The sequence below is a fragment of the Macaca fascicularis genome, chromosome 9, assembly GCF_037993035.2.
Source record: "Macaca fascicularis isolate 582-1 chromosome 9, T2T-MFA8v1.1".
Lineage (NCBI taxonomy): Eukaryota > Metazoa > Chordata > Mammalia > Primates > Cercopithecidae > Macaca > Macaca fascicularis.
Genome location: NC_088383.1, coordinates 1,953,572 through 1,973,501, shown reverse-complemented (window position 1 = coordinate 1,973,501; position 19,930 = coordinate 1,953,572). Strand labels below are relative to the sequence as shown.

The 19,930-nt window shown below is 49.2% G+C and overlaps 1 protein-coding gene and 1 long non-coding RNA gene across 2 annotated transcripts in view; one reads left to right on the top strand and one right to left on the bottom strand.

Annotated features, from left to right (window-relative positions):
- The window catches only part of ADARB2 (adenosine deaminase RNA specific B2 (inactive)), a 527,763-nt gene that overhangs the window by 76,660 nt on the left and 431,173 nt on the right, over window positions 1-19,930 (top strand). The window lies entirely within an intron of this gene.
- On the bottom strand, window positions 10,001-13,911 carry LOC123566889 (uncharacterized). Its single transcript, XR_006689589.3, has 3 exons — window positions 12,451-13,911; window positions 10,333-10,365; window positions 10,001-10,257 (listed from the first exon to the last, which is right to left on the bottom strand). It is a non-coding gene; the product is annotated as an uncharacterized lncRNA (long non-coding RNA).

Genomic DNA, 19,930 nt, shown 5'->3' with positions numbered 1-19,930 from the left:
CACAGAGACAGAGAGAATCAGATAGAGACAGAGAGACACAGAGAGAGACAGGGAGAATCAGATACAGACAGACAGCGAGAGACAGCATCAGACAGAATCAGATAGAGACGGAGACAGAGAATCAGAGAGACACAGAGAGACAGCTAGAGACAGAAGAGATACACAGAGAGAGAGAATCAGATAGAGACAGAGAGACACAGAAAGAGAAAGAGACTGAGAGACAGAGACACAGAGAGAGAGAATCAGATAGAGACAGAGAGACACAGAGAGAGAAAGAGACTGAGAGACAGAGAGAGACTGAGGCAGACACATGCAGACAGAGAATCAGATGAAGAGACACAGCGGGAGAAACAGATAGAATCAGAGAGGAACTGAGACAGAGAGAAAGAGAGGGAATCAGAGACAGAGAGAGAGAGGGAGAGAGACACTGGGAGGGAGGCTGCCCTTCCGCTTCCAGGGGGTTCATCCCATCCGTGCCTCCCAGCAAAGGAAGCTCTCGCCATGGCGGCCTGGCACCGGGATTCCAGCACCCTGCCCTCAGCTTAGAGGACACACTGCATTTGCATCCTTGGAAGGCTTCTGAGGTCTGTTACTTGGTAACCGCCTGCAGCACAGGAGATGCCACCTTCTGTTGGACGCCTCGAGAGACTCCAAAAATGGGCGACGTTCGGGAAGCCGTGGCTTCAGAGGGGAGAGAGAGGGTGGGTGCACTATCCCCACAATCTGTCTGAGGCCAAGAGAGGAGGAAAGACGGAATTATTTGAAAATTTCCAGTAAGAGGAAGAGAAAGTGTTACATTTTCACCGCTTTTAAAAAGAAGGAATTTCAAACATAAAAAACATGATTTATCAAATTCCATGAGTTACTCCTTGCTTTCTTTTCCCAAGGCTAAATCTCACTTCCTGTGTGCAATGAGCAAGCCATTAATTAGAATTTGCAGTACTACCAGAAGCAACTTATTGAAGTTGAGCTGTGCCATTGAGCTTTGATTAATAACTTTTTGCTGCTTTCATACTTGTTTGAAAATCTAGATCAGAAGAAATTGGCCACCTGGAGACACTGAATCTGAAGACCTCTTTTTGAACTTTTCACAAGACTGCATGCTTTCTATGGCGTACATTGCCAAAAAAAAAAAAAACAACAACAACAAAATTGTAGAATTTGGCGTCACTGAGTTAATCAGAAACCCTAAGCTTCATGAGCACTTTTGTTAAAAACAAACAAAAAAACCCCACAAAACACTAGATGGGTACCACTACTTTAGGAAGAGAGAGTTCCTTGATTTTTCAACTTAAAGTATCTTATCTTTGAAGGAATTTTCTTTGTTTTTTTTCTGGCCCATCCTAATGCCTCTACTTTGTGGCATGGGGGGAAAATCCACAGCATTCTCTGGGCAACAGGATAAATAAGCCTTGAGGATAATTTTAATTTTAAGATAATCTTCCCATATATAATAGGCACATTAAAAAGATTAATTACCATCATTATCACTGATTTGATGCCAGTGAGCACATTGGCCTAAAGAAGTCAGTTCTAGTCACAGAGTCAAAGTCGGTGCATCCCACATGAAGAAGAGTGAGGTTCCCAAATCTCAAGTCATAGCCAACACCCCAATATGAAGAGAAAGGCCTTTTATGCAATAAGAGTGCATCATTCACAAGACCACACACTGGAGGAATAGAGTTGTATGTCATTAGCCGCTCTCTCTCTCTCTCTCTCCCTCCCTCCCTCTCTCTTTCCCCCAGCCTCTCAACCAGTATGAAAGTGAAGCAATCTAATACCACCCCAAAAATACCAGATGTTGTAAAATTAGCACAATATGAGATTGCAAAGAAGTGTTTGTCCTTGGGCTAGGAGTCATGGAGAAAGAGAAAAGTAGAATTACAAATGGACCCTGGGAGGCTGGCAGGGATTCCTGGTGGCGGAGACGCCATGAGTCCCTGGGCCTGACGTCATCCGCAGCCCCAGATGAGCATACATTGTTCTACTAACACAAGGGGGATTCTTTCAAAGTTACTTTCCAGGGTTTTAATTGATGCCCCTTTTGGTGATGAAGTACCTTAAAAAGATTTCCTTATGATGTCGTTTCTGTTTTAAAAAGCAGAGGGAGTAAGCAAAATATCCCAGAAATGCCTTAATAAAAGTGCTTCCAATTTTATGAAGACTTTACTCTCAGACAGCTTTATTTCAGTTATCTGAAAAATTAAATGTGAGCATTGTTTTGTCTGGATGGAGCTAGATAAACGAGATATGTGTGTGGGCACACCTCATACCTCACGCAAGACCCACAGCTTACTTCAAAACAATGTTGAGTGAAACACACTAATTTATAAGCTCTTTTGTAACGTAAACATGAAAATAGATATTATTCCTCCTTCCAAGAGGTAGTTTGATCTCCACAAGATAAACTTCGAACGAGGATGCTACTGAAAATACTGGAAACCTCGCCTGCTCCACTGCTGACTACGAGCTCACTCCTGAACGCCAGCCGCGCCCGTGAGGTCGTTTCCTAAGAAAAAGGCATTTCTAATAAAAAGGCACTTTTTTAAAATTCCACTTTTTCTAATACGGTTTTCCATCTTCTCTCTAGAGTCAATAAAAATGCTGAACTTTGACCTAGAGCATAGAAGGTTTGAAAATGCAGAGGGTGGCAGCACTCCTTTATTTTGATGGTTAAACACACAGGACAGTTTTACAGTGGTTCTATTAGAATAAATGGTTAATCAATAGCACATTAGGTATAATTAAGTGTACGCTGCAGAGTTTTTACCTCTGACGGACCCGACGAGCCTTGCAGAAAACTCAGCCTGGAAAAGATGCCTGGACGGCAATGTGGGAACCTGGTTTCTCCCTTCTCTTCTGCACTAGGGCAAGCCTGGGAGTGAAACCTGCCAGGTCCCCCTAAACCCGGGGTGTTGAGTGGGCACCTGCTTTCCACAGCACAGGGTTTGGCTTTAGTTATCAACACCCCCACTCTTCTAGTGCCTTATTGTCCAGGACGATGAACTGTCACAGCTCAGGAAGGTTCAGCAGCCGGTGGGTGCGGCCTTAGGGCTCAGGGGACACCCTACAGAGAGACCTCAAGGAAAGGCCCCATGCAGGGACAGCCCTGTTCCTGCTGGAACCTCACCTCCCAGTCCGCACCCCGTGTCCCCCACATTTCTCCCAAGGGTCTCCACGGGAAGTGAGATTCCTCCCGACCACGTCCTCACCCTCGCGCCTGCCCCCTGCGCTGATCGCGCCACCTCCTAACCGAGCGTGACTCTGGCGTTCCAGCTCTCGTGGGCTGGCCCGCACCTTCACGAGCTGAGCGTTTTGTCACAGGTGCCTGGCATGGCCCCACATGCATCACCTTGGGCCTGATGTGTGGCTGGGAAGGGGCCGCGGTGGCCGGCAGCCCTGAGCCAGGCTCACCTGCAGCATACAGAAGCACGCAGGGCCAACCCGGTAGAGGCGTCAGGAAGAGGCAACCTCGCTGCCGTTACCAAGCAGTCCCCATAGACGCCCATTCCACCCTCTAAGGGACTGCACTTCAGGACTGGTCCGTGCTGGGATCTGACAGAACCGAGGGAAACAGGAAAGCGCTGCCTTGGCAGAACCTCTGTCTAGAGGGGCAGGCGGCCCGCGAGTGGGAAACCAGGGGGTGAGCCCTGAACTGCCGCCCTGCGGTGAAGCCAGAGCACACGGCACAGGCGGGAAGAGGGGTCCTGGGTGGGGGTGCACAGGGGCGGCACCACCACGCAGGAAGGGGATTTCAGAGCTTAGACAGAAGCAGGTGACATTGGAGGGTCTAGGTGGTCTCCAGGAACAGCGCTGTCTCAGCACCCCTGGGGTAGCCAGTGCCGTGGGGTGGCCCCCAGGAAACGTGGCCCTCACGCTACAGCCCTAGACGAGCTAAGGCCTTTGGGGGAGGCGTGTGGTTCCCGTCCCCATGGCCACTGGAACCTGTTAAAGCTAAGCCTGAAATGCAAGCCTCAGGCAACCCGAAAACTACATGATTGCCTCAGGTTGCTACTGACTGATTCAGGTGTTGGTAGATTCATTTCACCCCATTTCAAGTGGATTTGATGTGGCTTACAACACATGCACTGGCCACAGGGACCAGGCGATGGGGAAGGAGCCGGCGTGGAGAGGAGACGCAGACGCGGGCAGGAGCAATGGATGCTGAAGGCACCTCTGCTCCTCCCCCTCCACAGAGCCAGCCCCCAGGACCCCCAAGCCCCCCGGACCCCCGGGGCAGCTGTGGGGCAGCTCCCTGCGATTGTATGCTCATTCTGTTACTCCCCTCCCCCAGCCACACGGAGCCTCCCTCCTGGGGATCCGGACTTACTTCCTCTTTGTCCCCTGGGGCAAGGCGGCCTTTCCAATGCAGGCTGCTGAAAACCCCTTTAATAAAAACCCTGCTAGGGAGGGTCGACAGGAAAAAATAGTTAATTCTTCACCATCAATTTGATTACCCATTTATTGAGGGTCTACTCTGTCCATGGCATTGTGCCTGGTCCTAAATTCAGGGAAAATTAATGGGATTTGGGAGGAGATGAGACCAAACATGTGGTACCTCAAAACCCAGACCCTGAGGCTCTCTGCAGGCACAGAAGGCGTTGGGTGGAGGGCATTGACCAAGATCGAATGCGGGCACATTCCCGGGCCCCCCACAGAAGGCGTCGGGTGGAGGGCATTGACCAAGATCGAATGTGGGCACATTCCCGAGCCCCCCACAGAAGGCGTCGGGTGGAGGGCGTTGACCAAGATCAAATGCGGGCACATTCCTGGGCCCCCCACAGAGCCTACAGCAGCCTCGAACCCCAGCCTCCTCACGCCCCTGGCCTGTCATCAATACCCTCTGCTGGACACCAGCGAGGGAGGTTCCTTCTGTGTCTCAGGAGCATCTCTGAGCAGGAGTTCCTGTTCCCTGCTGTCTCCCGAAGTCCTTCTGCCATGACTGGGACCCCAGGCCAGCCAGCGCCCGGGCACTGGTCTCCCTCCTCACTGCCTCCCGTCTGTCTCCAGGCTCTGGCAGCAGCCCTGTATTTCCCCTGGACACTGATCCCCTCAAGGAAGTCACCTCCGCAGGAAGGTGGCCCTCGGAGACGACAACAGCCTCACATTGGGATCAGCCGCCCTTTCCTAAGGAAGCTCTAAGTGGCCATTTCCAAGCACTCTGTGATTGGGTGCCTGGGACCATTGTCGTCGGGATCCTAGGTGTAGGAGGAGTTCGTCATCTGAGGGTCATCCTGGGAGGAGGAGGTCTCCGTCGTCACCGGGATCCCAGGGGGAAGAGGCCTCCGTCGTCTGAGGGGCTCGGCATCTCAGGGAGGACACTGGCCTTGGCAGATGGCCACAAGCGGGGCAGAGCAGAGAGGGCGTGCATCCCCCTACTCTGCACACACGCACCCTTCCGTCCTCACTGTCAGGAATCGGCTGGTTTGTTTATCAGTCCTCGGCCAGGACTAAGACTAGAGGGGGCGGTAAGAGGCCGTCTCTTGGAGTGAAAGCACACAGTCAAGTTCAGCGCCATCTAACTGCTTTAAAAATGGGTAAGGAGCCTCCCTTGCTGGTGCTGACCTGTGCGAAAAGGCCCGCCTCAGGACGGCTTGTTTTCATGGGGGCTGAAAAGGTAGAAACAAAACCAAGAACAACAATATGCTGCCCGGTAGCTAAAGGAAATTAACGAATAAGGAAAAATCAGAGCAACAATTCTAGCAAGCAACGACTTTCTTTTGCACAAATTAGCTATTTCTAATTCGCCCCGAGGAAGTTCCTCGTCCTCCCCTGAGAGCAGATGTCAGTGGTGGGAGGACAGAATCCAACAGGCGGGCCCTGAGCTCCGGAAAGGAAGTGGGGTGCTCCCGGCCCTGAGAGCAGATGTCAGCGGTGGGAGGACAGAATCCAACAGGCGGGCCCTGAGCTCCGGAAAGGAAGTGGGGTGCTCCCGGCCCTGAGCTCCGGAGAGGAAGTGGGGCGCTCCCGGCCCTGAGCTCCGGAAAGGAAGTGGGGTGCTCCCGGCCCTGAGCTCCGGAAAGGAAGTGGGGTGCTCCCGGGAGGGGCACAGAGGCCTGGTCTTCCCGGGAGCTGGTAGCAGCCTGAGATTACACGGAATGAATTAAACCCAGTAGGGGCCTTGGCAGTCCCGGTCACTGCTACGTCCCTCGCGGGGCTGGTGCACGGTGGGTGCTCAGGAGCATTTGTGGAACAGATGCCCCAGTTAAAAGCTGAGACTGGGCAGCCACGCTGAGCTGTCACTGGCCTGGGCTGTGCTGCAGGGCGTGAGGTGGCCCCTCCCCATAGAAGCAAGCAGGGGACAGACCCGCTTTGGTTTTTGTAGTGTGTGACCTCCTAAAACATCAAAGATACTGGATGGCCAATCAGAGTTCACCCAAATTACTGGACTGCAGTGACCGTAATCACAAAGAGAAAGGCGCAGCCCCATCCCCAAGGAGCTCAGCAGGGCTGGTGGGGCCCAGCTCTCTGTATTGAAGACTGTTTTATTTATAGTCGTTTTCTCAAGAACTGATGGTTTTCGAGGGATCTTTATGTATGCCGGGGCAGTGGCGACAGCGACCTCTCCCAGGCAGGCTCTGCTCCCACTGGGAACCAACCCGGGGCCATGTGGGGTGAGAAGAGCCCCGAGGGGGCCCTGGGCCTGTGTGACGGTCACCTTCACAGGCAGAGAGAAAGCAGCACCCACAGGCGGGCAGCCCCTGCTCCCGCCGAGAGCCGTGCCCACCACTCTGCAGCAGCAAGGACCCGCTTCGCTGTCTGCTGTCTTCATTTATTCTGCACGAAATGTACCCCTGGCTCGGCAACAATTACAAATGACGAACAGCGCAGGTCTGAAATTTCTGTATGTGGGAGCGACAGCTGGCAAGGGACTAGCATGCTAAGGTCAGGGGCTGGTTCTGGAAGTTCCATCCAGTCAAGGAATGTGGTTGTCTAAGCATGCACAAGCAAAGGGGCGCGGCTGGTGGAGAATGCTGCCCTGGCTGTGGCAGGTGGGGGTGCTGCCCCCTCTCTCACATCACCCACTGCGGTGAGGCTTGTGGGACCCTGAGAACCAGGGAGGGCAACCTGCCCCAGCCACCCCGACACCCCCCAGGGCTCACCAGGGCTGACCCTGGAGACCTTGTCCGGAGGGGGCCTTCGCCGAGCCAGGGCTCGATGGAGAGACTCTTTATTCTGAGCTGTTTATTTAAGCACAGGGGGGTTCCTAATGGAGCCGTCAGACCTTGCTCATTGGCTAATAGTTTAATTGGGCCCATCTGGAGGACGCTGTGGTGAGAACTGTCCCTGCTCTGATATTGGCAGAGAGGCAATTTGTCATTCTGTGGCCAGTGACTGGCACTCCTGTCCCCAAAGCCACACAGAAGCCGGGCCGTCTGTCTCACAAGGGGATAGCGGAACATCTGAAGCATTGTGTGCTCACCTTGGCACAGAAGGAGAAACGAGGTTCTCCGGTGTCCTTCAGATAACCTCGGCTTGGGAGACCAAGAAGGAGAAACGCGGTTCTCCGGTGTCCTTCAGATAACCTCGGCTTGGGAGACCAAGCTGCTGAAGTCGGCCTAGCACTGTGTGCACATGAGCCGGGAAAAGCTGCTCCACCATCCCGGACACGTGAGCCGGGAAAAGCTGCTCCACCATCCCGGACACGCGGAGTTTTGGTGACCATGGGACATCCGCCTCAGCGTTTGCCAGCGGCCCCCGACACTCTGCTAGGGGCAGATGTCCCACAGCTGAGAAACTCCAGGCACGCACATCTTCCTCAAGTGTCATTAAATGTCAGGCCTTCTTACTCCCCTGTCTGGGACTGCAGTGGGTGGACAGAGAATTAAAGCTTCACTCCAGGAAAGACTTTGTGGACGGTCAGTGGAGTCATGTGCCCATTTAATTTAAGATAGTAAGGGACAGATTAAATTAGACCTCTCATGGACCGGCAGCAAGGACTTCTGATGCGGTTAGATCAGTATCCGGCACTTTTCTATGGGAAGGTGCTGTGAAGTTCGCGAAGACTGGCGGAGGTGCGTTTCCCTGTGCTGTGGTCATGTCTGGGCTGCAGCCCTACCAGCCCCACATTATTTATGAGCTGCCTCCATTCTCCATCCCCTTCAGTATCACGGCCCCTCGAGTACTTAGCTTGTGAAAGGTCCTAGTGAAGTGTTTTTACCATCTCGTAATGTGGATGCTGACCTACTCAAAACACCAGGAGGCTCCCCTTGCAAACGCAGCATTTTCTTCCCCTTTAAGTGACATCTACCAAGGGTAAGTAGCTTCTAGAAACACTGAAGAATTTCTTACCCCCAAAAAACATAAACTAGGCTATAAATCTCACTCTTTGCAGAGCTGTCATTTAACTCTATGCTTCACAAAAGAATATGAGAGCAGTTGTGAACATGGCCAGTCTTACAGACACCACCACCATATTTATGGCAGGTGTCCACCATGGGGTACATCAGCAAGAGCAAATACAGTCTAATTGTTCATGGATATTTCACCTTGGGAAGACCTTCAGGGAGGGTTTGTAGTTATGAAAAGGTACAATACGCAGCCCAGCCAGTGACAGAAGCAGGACCTCCAGGTCCTCCTGGGTTCGTGTAATCACCCCCCCTCAGGAAGCCACTCCCTCGTGATTTCAGAAATTGTCTCAGGTAATTTTAGGAGTGATTATGTGTGCATCACAGATCCAAGATCTCTAGTGGAGCTGGAAAGACCACCTCCTCTGCCTGAATAGATACAGCACTCTTACTGATTATACAGCTGAAACCCAGAAAGTCAGCAGCTCCATGAACTCATGACTGGGGTGTCCAGCACTGCATCTTATGGCTGTCTGGCTGAGATACACCCTGGCTCGCCCAGGGGCACATCCCGCCGACTGGAGCACACTCTGGCCCATCTGGCAATCTGGCCCAGGTTATAGGGTCATTTCTGGCAAAGCCAATTAGAATTTCGTATATGTGCCTAAACATTTGAGACACCCATAGCTCGTGTAAAGAAGCTAGCTGTTAAAACAGAAAAGTGGGCATAGGTTAGATTTGAAATAAGCCATAGAGAAAATAAAAGGGAGACGTTATCATAGGGCAGAATGGTCAGGAAAGATGCACTGTGGTTGAAGGGCAGGACAGAGGCCCAGGTCTTAATACAAAAGGGTATCCCCTGTGGAAAATCAGGAAATACTCCATGCTGGAGATTGCACATGAAGAGTCACGAGGGACTTTGAAAATTCCCTTCAAATTCCCTGATTCCAATTTATGATATGATTTCAAACCAAGGACAAGTACATGACTAAGGACATTTCAAAGACCCTAAAAACAAATCATTCTTTTTTTCTGAATTTCATTCCATACAAGCAAATTAGGCTGATTCAACCAAACATAAATGGAAAGATGGACGTGAATGTGTTGAGTTTGCCTCTGAGCCCCGTGCCTGTGCACCCCGGGTGCCCCACACAGCCTCTCCGAGCTGCACCGGAGCAGCCACTTTTTCAAGATTTCTATACCAAGCATGGTTGCATCCTCTGGAAAGTGCCTTTTTATCACTAAACTATGGAGGGGCCTCCCCTGGTGCTGAGTAGGTCCGGCGCCACCTACTGGCCAGCGGCTGACATTGCACCAGTTGTTGAATCTCAGTGGGCCTCAGTTTCCCCTGTAAGATGAGGGGCTCGAGACTGCCCCTCGAGAACAGTGGTGCCGACTCCATGGCCCACCCCATGGAAGATACTTTCTAACGCAGACGGCGTCTAAAACACGCTCAGTAACCGGCCATCACTTCTGCTGCTGAGACACCGCTATAGCTGGACTAGACTTCATTAGTCGGCGTAATGGCAGATTCATCTTCCGAACATGCATTAAAACAGAAAGGCAGCTCAAAGTGTGCCAGAGCTGGATTGCGTGAAAACCTGTTTCCGCGGGGGCCAGGATCTCTTGATCGGACATACCTATGGACCAATGCTTACCCACGTGTTTATCTTCTAGGTGAACAGTTCTCGGGAGTACGCAGGGACGATTCCAAGCACAACGTGATTTATTTCGTAAAACTGTGGGGGGAATGGCAGAACAAATATTTCCTAGAAAGACACACTTTTAAAACAAGCGGTTGAGCCAGCTCGAGTTCGTTCCATTTATGAAGGGTCCTGGGGATGCTTGAGGAGGCTGACAATCAAGCTACGGCGCTTCCTGTGTCCCAGCTTCAAGGTGAAGAACACGGCTTTGTGCCTGGTTGTGTGTGAAAGGGTTGGAGATAAATCCTGCTTTGAAGATCCTGTTACTGTGGAAGATGAATTATTTTAGGAAGCAAAGGGTAAAGTGCAGCACAGATACACTGTAAACTTCATGTACTCACCTGCAGAAGTTCAGAAGCCAGAGAAATGTTACCCTTCGGAAGAAAGAAAACAGAAGCTTTTTAAAACTATAAAAATATGTTTTCAGTTTCCTAAGCTTTCTGGTAACATGTCGGCGTGGCTTTAAATCGCAATCTTCTTGGATTTCCCTAAATTATTCCTCTCAGAGAAGACATGTATCCACTCAATTAGAATTTCTCACACCAGCTTAATGGCATTTCAGACTCATAAACTGGAGCCTCCAGTTCCAGATACACCCTAAATTTAAAATTTGTATATGTAATACATACACTCACACATACACACACACATACATGCAGACACAACACATATACACACACATATACACAACATATACACATGTATATATATACACATATACACGCACATGCATACACACACATATACACATACACACACATACATATATACAAACACCACACATACACATATATACACAACATATACACACATAGATACACATATATACACATATACATGCACATATATACTCACATATACACATATATGCGCACATACACACATGTATACACACATACACACATATATACATATATACTCGTATACCCCACACACGTATATCCACGCACATATAAACACATATCCCCACACATACATATATACACACACTATACGCACATATACATGCAGATATATACACACGTGTATACTCACACACATATATAAACACACACACAAATACACAGACATATATATACACATGTATATACACAGGTATACATACATACACACATATACACATATTTAAATGTGTATACACAGGAATACACACATATACATGTCTATGCACACATATGCACACACGTGTATACACATACACATACATATATAGACACATACGCATGTGCACACACATATGTACATGCTCACATATATGCACACACACTTTTTTTTTCATAAGGAGCCAATGGTGGAAGAAATCACAGCTAACAGAAAATAATGGCTCATGCAATCCTGCAATTGTCTGTTTCTACAAAGAACTCTAAAGCACTTTCTTCTTCCTAATGTTCCTGGAAAAAGACTTTGAAGTGAAAGAGCCTCAGAGTATTTACTCATCTTGGGGACGGTCTCTGCAGTTATGCGTCTTTTTAAATTATGCCTCCAGAGCAGCAGGCACTGTAATGAATAACATCAGCAGTGACAACAGAACTCGTGCGAGTGTCGGTGGCAACACGGCATGCAGTTTTCTCCTCTGGATTTCATCCTCCCAAAAATGGTGTGGTCTTTCCATTTTCTCACCAGCCCCCCTCACTGACAGCCACCTTATTTCTAGGATCCAGAGAGACTCTTGCATGCTGGTCGCAGGCACTCAGGCGCTGGCAGGACTGCACCAAGGGTGCATGCTCGGTTGCTAGTGCCGTGTGGGGAGCACACAGCAATCACACTCAGTGTGTCTCCAGGATCTTTGCTGAGTTCATCAGCACCTCAAACAGCATATCACACGCCCCCTCCCACATGTGAAAACAAATGAACAAAAGGGGAGAGAGTTGTCTGAGAGGTGTCAAACTGGTGAAGAGCGGAGAATTTAGGACTAGAAGGAACTGTTGCAAGTTCGGATTTGAGTCCAGAGCCCTGCTCTCATCTTGATGGAAAGATTGGCATTTTGCTGCCAGTGGGGTCAACCTGACTGTCTTCTGTGACTGCACTGGCAGCAGTGTGAGTTCACCGTGCAGCCACACCCACCAGCAGCCAAAGCCACTGCCCTTCCCAATAGTCATCAAGACCCACACACCGTTAGGAGTTTTTCTTTCAATGTCTGATTTTCTCTCTTCCTATTCAATGAGACCACGGTTCATTGTTTGTGGATTCAAAAGATGCCAAGAACATGCAAAGAGAGTCTGGGCTAGAAAATAGTCCCTCAAGATGCACACGGTCTGGGTGTGTGTGGGGGCTTGAGCTCTCGTGCCATTTCACTGTTTGACAAAGCCCAGCATGGCTAAGATGGCAGCAGTAAAGGGAACTGTCATGAGCTAGGCTGGACCCCAGGACACATCATCTTAGAGCACTTGGGCCATGTGGATAGACCTGGGTGTGTCCTAATGGAAATCCCTCAGAGGTTTTAAGCTGCCCTAACTCACCTGTGTGCACCTTGTAGAGTCTGCATGGGGATCTTCCCTCTGGGAGCCTTTCCTGGACCTCTCTGCCTCAGACTGGCTGCCGTCCTCATGTGTCCCTGGGACACGCCTCCTAACGCCACTCTGGTTGTCATTTGTCATTATCTGTCTCATGTCTGTGGGATGGTGAGCTCCACCAGGCAGGGACAGACAGCACCTCACAGCGAGCCTTCCCTGTGCTGGAATGACTGATTGAGTTTATGAATGAATAAGCCTGATGAATGAAGAAGAATGAGGGATGAAAAAAGGATGTCTTGAGCAAAGAAGAGATCCCAAGCATTGGGGTGTAGGCGTTCCAGCGAACTCCAGAGAGCAGAGGCAGAGGGGGCAGCTCAACATTGCAGAGTTTCATGATGGAAATGAGACGGCAGGGAGGTGGGAGGCAGGCAAGCACCATCCATGGACTCAGAGCTGGGTTAGATGTGACAGAGCCCCCAACCGGTCTGAGGAGTGCTTAGATGTACGTTTGCATACACTGCTGGTGTGAGTTTTGGTTTTGTGCGCCTGAGGCATCCTTAGACCAGGTGAGGAAGCTGTCACAATCAGAGTTGGACTTTAAGTGGATGCTGACTTCCTGCAAACTTCAAGAACTCAAGTTAGAGGCTTTATGTGGAAGCAACAAAGTGGCTGCTTCCCCCGTACTTCTGCTACGCAATGGCACTGCAGGGGCAGTGGGAGTTCCACAGCTGCGCAGGCTCCAGGTCGATGGGCTGGCATGCATCTCTACCCTGGTCCATCTAACCTCCCAGTAGGGACATATAGTCACACCTAAGGCTTTACAGCCCATCCAGTGGGCTGTACCATAGCAATGCATGCGTAAGCAATGCAACAATGACCTCAGAGCGAATCGTGCTATTGGCTAATCTGACGGAAGCGTCTTAAGTGCTCAGAGCATTGGTCCCTGTGTCATCCCACATCCCCTGCAAAGGGGGCCAGATCCCCTGCCAGAGTCCCAGGACCCACTGGTTCTCCTCTCTGAAGCTAGTTTTCCATGCATTGACATTTTTGCCAAATAACATTTCTTTTATACACACTGACCACATAAACATCCTCCTTAGCCAAACGCTGGCATTCTGCAGTCTACCTCGACCTCTTTTCTGTGTGTTTGTATAGGCGTGACATGCACTCTTGAAACTGCTTGCAAAAATTAGCATGACAAAGTTGCACTGGATGAGCCCCTAGCCCTCACTATTTGAGAGTGAAATCTCGAGTCATAAATTTAAACATTAACAAAACAAAGCGAAAATCCAGAACCTCAAGAAGAGGAATTCAGTGCCAATGCAATCCCTCATTCGGCCAGAAAAGTCATTTGAAAGGCTTCCCACCCTCCTTACAAGTGTGAAAGGCATCAGCAGCAGGAGGCTTCACGGAGGCTTTCTTGTGCAGACAAGAAAAATGGCTCGTGCTCTGCCAGCATCATTGACTGTCCATTCCGCGCAGGCGCCTGGCAGGACCAGACAAAGCTCATGTGACAGCAACGGGAACAGCCTGCACATTTCTCTGTCACCACCGATGATAACCTGTGTCACCACCAGCGTGTGCACATTTCGCTTTTTTAAAGAACGCTTGAGAATTCCCCACTCCTTTGTCCTTCTCCTTCTCCCTGCTCCCCCGACCGAGCCTGGATAGCAAAGGGAGGTGATAGATGTAGGCAGCTAAAAATAGTTTGTTTTGCATGTAACATACAAGCAAGTGAATAATTTTCTTCTGTAAGCAAGACGCCCGGGGACAGGGGGAGCTTGGTGGCAGTGGCAGCTCGGGGACATTGATGGAGTGCTGTTCCTAGCACAGTAAATCAGTAGTGGCGTAGCTTGGCGCACTCGCAAATGCACTGCAGCCTGGAGGAAGAAACTACCAGAGCCCTGGAGGAATACTTCCTGCGTTTAAAAATTATCCTTGAGCTCTTTGTGGTTGACACAGGGAATTTGATCATTTATCCTCAGCTTGTGTAAATGGCGTAATGAATGCCCCCATCTTCCTGCATTAGCTGCTTCCACCCCTGCCTTTGAGATAACCTGGAGTTTTATTTATCCTGGGCTGAGGGGGGCCGGGAGACAGCCGTGTGTGCTGTGTGCGATTTGGCAATGAAGCCCTGCGTGAGGAAGCCTGGGGAGAGGAGAGCACACCGCCCTACTTTCACATTACTGATCTAAAGTAGCATCCACTTCTCTAGGAGCCAGCCTAATCCACCAGGCACCTTGTCACTGTCACTCCCCAGGCTCCAAATCATTCTCAGGATTGGAACTAGAGATCTGGGATTGGGTTTCTGCAGAGACAGCAAATTAGTCCCAATGCCTCTGTACAGGGGGGAAAAAAAAGTTGATTTTGGAGCTGCATGCGCAGGCTGGAAGGGACCTTTGTGGTCCTGAAGCCCAGGCGCCCCTGAAGAGCAGGGAACCGGGAGCTGTCCGTGGTTCTGACGCGCGTCGCAGCAGGACGTGAGTCCTTCCTGGCCTCTCCGAGGTCAGGGCAGCTCCCTCTTCCACCTTATTCACCCACTTCCCATACTGGTGAAGCCGACGTCACTGTTGCTTTTGTTTCTGGGGGGACGAAATCATGAAGTCACCCTAGCTCCCCGCCATCAGCCAGCCTCCAGGTGACCCTGACCTAAGGGTGGCCTGTAGCCCTCCAGTCTGGGAACATGTAACGCATCAAGTGTAACTGGCAGTTACCTCACCTGACATGAAAGTGAGTGTGGGGGAAAATGAGTCATTCAGCTTCCATCTGCAGGTGGCTAAGTTTATAAGCGCAGAGACTTTGTACTGAAAACGCTGCAAAAAGGGAATTCCAGCCCTTTCATGTAAAACATCATTAACACCCTTTAGGCAAAAATCTGTTTTTGCTGTGTTTGATGGCGTGTCTTATTTAATGTAGCACCTTGGATAGGGAAGACAGAGTAGAGTCCATTAGGGATGAGTTTTAAATCCAGCTTTGCTGCTCACCAGCCCCATGGCCTTTGGGCATCTGTGCCTCAGTTTCCCCATGTGCAAAGTGGAGAGGTGCGCCTACCTCCTGTTGATTAGGTGCATTGCCTGAGTAAACACCTTGGCCTCTTGGCCTTGTGCGTGCACATGGTGGGAATCCGTTATGCTGACGTCACGGCTAATGAGGAGGCGGCCGCAGGGTGGAGGTTTCCTAGATTTAGAGGGTCATGTGGAGGCCGTCTGCCTCTCTCGCTTCTCTCCAGGCACACATGTTATCTGCCTGCTGTTGACAGCCAAGGGGTGAGTGTGTGTGAGTGTGAGTCTGAATATGTGAGTGTGAGCAGGTGTGTGAGTGAGGGAGTGTGAGTGCGTGTGCACGTGAGTGTGGATGTGAGTTTGTGTCTGAATGTGTGAGTGTGAGTGTGTGAGTGTCTATGGTGAGATGCCCTTGAGCTAATTCGCTATTTTGAAAGGATGTGGTGAGTGATATTTATTGGTAGCAGGTCAGTTTTAATAGCTCCTTCTTTATCTTGCTTTTATTTTATATAAATTATATCAATGTAGTGGGGTTTTATGATTAAATGATCTGATTGGCTATGATATGTTATTTGAGCAATGAAAACTGGGAAATACTTAATTGTAATAAATACTGACATAAATTTGCCAAAACGTGCATGTGGCTGCCTCTACTGTTGATGACGTTTACCGATACTTAACTCATCCCAGGAAGATAGGGGAACTGACGTGCCTGCATCCCTTTGCATAGGGCCAAGTTCACGAGTTTCAGGAAGATTTGAAGTTAAAGGATTTGGGTGGATTGTTCATTCAACAAGTAATCATAGAGCACCGACAATGTGGCAAGCAATGCTCTGAGTGTTTTTGATATAAGGTAGACAAAATCCATGTGCGTTTGAAGTTTATGACCTCACACAAGTTCTGGTTTTGATTTCTGAGCTTTTGGGTCAAATTTTCAAAAGAAGTCATTAATGGCACAAATATGGAGAATGATACTTTTTGTTCTAAAATATAAAAATAAAACGTAATAAATGTCAAATATTTGCACTGAAATAAAATGTAAATTAGTTAAAACAGGAGCACTTTTTTTTTTTTTTTGAAACGGAGTCTCGCTCTGTCGCCCAGGCTGGAGTGCAATGGTGCCATCTCGGCTCACTGCAACCTCCACCTCCTGGGTTCAAGTGATTCTCCTGACTCAGCCTCCCAAGTAGCTGGGATTACAGGCGCACACCACCACACCAGGCTAATTTTTGTATTTTTAGTAGAGACGGGGTTTCAATGTGTTGGCCAGGCTGGTCTCCAACTCCTGACCCCAGGTGATCCGCCCACCTCGGCCTCCCAAAGCGCTGGGAGGACAGGTGTGAGCCGCCGCCCCCAGCCAGGAGCACATTTTTAAAAATAGATTTATAAGGAAATAATTTTAACAGACTAATTTGGAAAGCAGAACGCTAGCAGACGCTGGCGAGACGTGCAGACGGAGGAGGGGCTGGAGTCTCCCAGCAGCACTCTCGCAACAAAGGCGCAGTGAAACAGGTGCTCCCTAAGGCCTTAAAGATTCAGCTTTTTGCTGCTCTTTTAACTACAGATGAGGTTTTGGCTAAAACCCCAGCAGCTTCTGTGTTCTAGAAATAAATACAGACCTTTTATTTCCTCCAAAAAGTGCTGTGGTTTAAACAACAGCCTAGGTGGTTTTTAGACCTGATATTGGGTTGTTCACATCATTTGTTTTTATGAAGTTATAATAAAGCAGCTGACATTAGTTATATTAGGTCAGCACACGGCAGGTCAAAGTGGGAACACGCCACTTCGTGCTATTGCTTTGATTGGAATTTATCAGCTTTCAGACCCTTTTGGAGCTACTCCATGCTTTGTCAGTGCTGGATTTAGATTTAAATGCCCAGAGATTTTTTATTGAATTATTTTATATCGGGTGCTAAATAACATAATGAGATCCACCCTTGGTAACACATGGTGTTCATATCCATTACATGTATTTTTAATATGTATTTGTAGTTTATGAAAATGCTTTTTAGATTTAGCTAACCTTTCCTTTTAGCAAAGATGACTAAGAATGAAGACAAAAGAATGAGTACTTTTTCTCCAGAATCTAAGGTTTTCATGGGTTCGCTGACGTTAGCTAAGAGTGGATTTGGGATCTTACGATTGTGGCCAGGCGAGAGCACCGGGCAGCTTTTTCCAGCCAGGTTGGGTTACATTCACCTCAGCATCTCATCCCAAGCTTTCTTCTTATATCCTTTACTTTCTGTTACTAAAATTCACCATTTACCATTAGTCTCCTTTTGAGTCGTCTATCTTCTCACTAATACATTTTTCAAATAGGATACAAAACAAACAAAATACTTCATCGTTTAATAGTGTTTCAGAAGATCGCCCATAAAAACATTTATGGTGTATAAACATTTGTGTGTGTGTGCATGTGTGTGTGTCTGTGTGTGTGCATATGTGTGTGTCTGTGTGTGTGCATGTGTGTGTCTGTGTGTGTGCGTGTGTGTGCGTGTGTGTGTGTGCATGTGTGTCTGTGTGTGCATGCATGTGTGTGTCTGTGTGTGTGCGTGTGTGTGCGTGTGTGTGTGTGCATGTGTGTCTGTGTGTGCATGCATGTGTGTGTGTCTGTGTGTGCATGTGTGTGTGTGTCTTGTGTGTTTTTGTGTGTCTGTGTGTGTGCTTGTGTATGTGTCTGTGTGTGTGCATGTGTGTGTGCATGTGTGCATGTGTCTCCTAAGCAACAACAGGATTCACCTAGGTAGTTTGTTATCTGGAAAATGCTTAAGATGTTCAGCTTAACTTGTGGGTTTAGTTTAGAGCATCTGCCATTTTTAAGGTTTCTGTCTCAATTGTGTTTTCCTTATATTTCACGTCAAAATGTAAATGGACCCCTGGAGCCCCTCTAACTGCAGCTCTGACACTAGCTTTTAACCTGCTTTAAAAGGTAGAATTGGTTCTGTTTATTTGTCACTTTCTTTCAACAACACTAGTGATTCTCATGCTGGACAGGAACCGTGATACCTACCCCTCCCTCTCTAGCGTGTCCCCACTGAAGAACCAGGCATTTAGAAGGAGAGCTTGAACTTAACCCCTTCCACCTAAGGAGTAAGACTATAATTGTCAAATGAAAATGAGACTTCTAAACTGAATTTTACAAAGGTACAATCTCTAACAAACTAGCTAAGGACGGAGTAGATTTCCTTGGGAGAAACAGTAAAACAGCCTTGGGAGACAGACAGTGAGTTCCCCATCATTAGAGGTGTGTAAGTATAGCCGCCGTGCCCCTCAGCGACGGCATCCAGCGTTTATGGGCTGTGGGATTAAAACACACTTTAGGCCTTCCCACTAACACCCCATTAAGGCCTGAAGTTTTTTTCTGAGCGGTTCCACCAAGAACCACTGTGCCTGTTAGAAGAGCAGTTCGTGGCTTTGAGGCTCAACCTGAACCCTCTTCATGTTTTTGTTTGTTTGTTTTGTTCTGTTTTTTTGAAACAGAGTCTCACTCTGTCACCCAGGCTGGAGTGCAGTGGCGTGATCTCGGCTCGCTGCAACCTCCGTCTCCTGGGTTCAAGTGATTCCCCTGCCTCAGCCTCCTGAGTAGCTGGGACTACAGGTGCCCGCTACCACGCCCAGCTAATTTTTTGTATTTTAGTAGAGACGGGGTTTCACCATGTTGGTCAGGATGGTCTCGAACTCCTGACCTCATGACCCTCTTGCCTTGGCCTCCCAAAGTGCTGGGATGACAGGCGTGAGCCACCGCGTCCGGCCCTCTTCGTGTTTTATGAGAATGGGAAGTCAGGTTGGAGCCCAAAGCTTTCTTAAGGCAGTGGATCAGCTGTGATCATCAGGCTGCTCGTAAATGGTCTGGGATTGTGGGCCAGCCAGGGAGAAACGACCAAGACAAAGCTCACTTTATTCCGCAACTGGTGGCATTCCTTGGTCTTCTCTGATTCCGAGACCCTGGGATGTTCCTGAAGGTTCTGAGGACCTCTCTTCCAGGGCCACATGACTGTCCACAGTGCAGGCTCTAAGCTCTGCTCTAGGAGGAACCACACAGTCAGCCTCCTGGATGCAGTCAGCCTCCTGGCTCAGTTCCCGAACAGGCTTGGCAGGTGGCAGGAGAGCACTCATGGCCATGGGACCATGGTCCTCCCATTCTCCTGAAGTGCTCTGGCTTTAGGAGATGACCAGGGCATGCCTGCTGCCTGCTGTTGCCACTCTGACTGCACAAACACTTGTACCATGATGAGAGGATGGCCCTGATGGTCTCAAACCAAGACACTCGCCAAGACGGCTTCTACCCCCGAGAAGTCCATGTGAGTGCAGGCAAGGCAACCGAGTCCTCTCCACCTCCTTTAAGAAAAAGACCTGTGTGACTTGTGTCACCTGCATGGAGGGAGCACGGATGAGAAGTACGGGAGCCCCCAACACACCGTTTTAAGCAAATAGAAGATGAATGATGAGCGGTCATTTTGCCTTTTCTCCCAGCTCGTCAGGTC